The sequence below is a fragment of the Corella eumyota genome, chromosome 3 (assembly GCF_963082875.1).
Source record: "Corella eumyota chromosome 3, kaCorEumy4.1, whole genome shotgun sequence".
Taxonomy (NCBI): domain Eukaryota; kingdom Metazoa; phylum Chordata; class Ascidiacea; order Phlebobranchia; family Corellidae; genus Corella; species Corella eumyota.
The window spans coordinates 14,671,347-14,673,684 of record NC_137492.1 but is presented as its reverse complement, the minus strand read 5'-3'; the positions used below and the strand labels follow the sequence as shown (position 1 = coordinate 14,673,684).

At 51.5% G+C, this 2,338-nt stretch overlaps 1 non-coding gene across 1 annotated transcript; it reads right to left on the bottom strand.

Annotated features, from left to right (window-relative positions):
- On the bottom strand, positions 1-1,786 carry LOC145747817 (small subunit ribosomal RNA). The gene has a single exon (XR_014282523.1). It is a non-coding gene; the product is annotated as a small subunit ribosomal RNA (ribosomal RNA).
- Between the last annotated feature and the right edge of the window lie 552 nt (positions 1,787-2,338).

Here is a 2,338-nt window from a genome sequence, read left to right as displayed (position 1 = left end):
TACGGAAACCTTGTTACGACTTTTACTTCCTCTAAGTAATCAAGTTAGATCGTCTTTTCGGGCCAAGACCCAACCGTCGCCAGTCGAGCCCGGGCCCAATCGGAGGACCTCACTAAACCATTCAATCGGTAGTAGCGACGGGCGGTGTGTACAAAGGGCAGGGACGTAATCAACGCGAGCTAATGACTCGCGCTTACTGGGAATTCCTCGTTCAAGCGAAATAATTTCAATTCTCTATCCCTAGCACGACCGGGGTTCATCGGGTTACCCAGACCTTTCGGCCAAGGCGAACACACGTTGATCCGGTCAGTGTAGCGCGCGTGCGGCCCCGAACATCTAAGGGCATCACAGACCTGTTATTGCTCAATCTCGTGTGGCTAAACGCCACTAGTCCCTCTAAGAAGTTAAACGCCGGCCGGGAAGGCCGCGTAACTATTTAGCAAGCCAGAGTCTCGTTCGTTATCGGAATTAACCAGACAAATCGCTCCACCAACTAAGAACGGCCATGCACCACCACCCACAGAATCATGAAAGAGCTCTCAATCTGTCAATCCTCGCTGTGTCCGGGCCGGGTGAGATTTCCCGTGTTGAGTCAAATTAAGCCGCAGGCTCCACTCCTGGTGGTGCCCTTCCGTCAATTCCTTTAAGTTTCAGCTTTGCAACCATACTTCCCCCGGAACCCAAAGACTTTGGTTTCCCGCAAGCTGCCGGAGAGGTCGTCAAAATAACGCCCCCCGATCGCTAGTTGGCATCGTTTATAGTCAGAACTAGGACGGTATCTGATCGTCTTCGAACCTCTGACTTTCGCTCTTGATTAAAGAAAACATTCTTGGCAAATGCTTTCGCAGTCGTTCGTCTTGCGCCGATCCAAGAATTTCACCTCTAACGGCACAGTACGAATGCCCCCGTCCGTCCCTCTTAATCATTACCTCGCGCTCCGAAAACCAACAAAAAAGAACCGAGGTCCTATTTCATTATTCCATGCAACACTATCCAGGCGAAGCGCCTGCTTTGAACACTCTAATTTTTTCAAGGTAAACGTCCCGGCCGCCGCCGACACTCAGTCAAGAGCACCGACGGAAAACCGGAGGTAAAGCCAGAACGAACAGTGCACGCCTTGCGACGGACCGAACGCCTGCGCCCAAAATCCAACTACGAGCTTTTTAACCGCAACAACTTAAATATACACTTTTGGAGCTGGAATTACCGCGGCTGCTGGCACCAGACTTGCCCTCCAATGGATACTCGTTAAAATTTTTACAGTGTACTCATTCCAATTACAGGGCCTCGTTAGAGTCCTGTATCGTTATTTTTCGTCACTACCTCCCCGCGTCGGGAATGGGTAATTTGCGCGCCTGCTGCCTTCCTTGGATGTGGTAGCCGTTTCTCAGGCTCCCTCTCCGGAATCGAACCCTGATTCCCCGTTACCCGTAAGAACCTCGGTAGGCAGATACCGTACCGACGAAAGTTGATAGGGCAGACACTTGAATGATCCGTCGCCGGTGCAAGACCGTGCGATCAGCAAAGTTATCCCGAGTCGCCAACAAGACGAGCCGAAGCCCGGCAGGTTTTTGATATGATAAAGGCGCGCCTCCCGCAAGGTCGGCGCTTTTTGCATGTATTAGCTCTAGAATTACCACAGTTATCCAAGTAAAATTTACGATCAAATGAATCACGACTGATTTAATGAGCCATTCGCAGTTTTACCGTACGCAAGTTCGTACTGAGACATGCATGGCTTAATCTTTGAGACAAGCATATGACTACTGGCAGGATCAACCAGGTAACTATCGGCCGACAAAATACGCGAACGGAGTCTTTCGCTTTCCCCGTCGCGGTATCGCACTGTATTACTCAATCACTATTTTTGCTTAGCTCCTCAAACCCGGCGTAAGCCGCGATCTGGACGCCGTCGACACCGGCCAGACGCCCTTTCGGGCGAAGCCGCGCGCGGGCTGCGTTTGCATACAACACCAGGAACGCCCAACAAAAGCGAACCGAGAAAACTATCACTTGCGTGCGCACCGGCCACCGCAACTACGGCCCGAGGCCGTGGTCGCGCGCCGAAACACAAACTCGTATTTGCTACTTAATTTTTTCCGTCCAACGTTCAGAGCCTCGCTGCTAGCTACGACGCCTTCGCGGGTCAGCATCAAGTCTGCCCAAAAGCGCACATCGCCTGCACGACACCACATCGTTTTGTCACCAAATACCTTCAACCGACAACCGCATCGCCAATTTGCTCATTTCGCCACAACGACGTCTTCCCTCATAGTATACAGGGAAGCTGGTCTCGCGACAAAGGTAGCAAACTTGTCGAATTTCGACAATTTTCCAA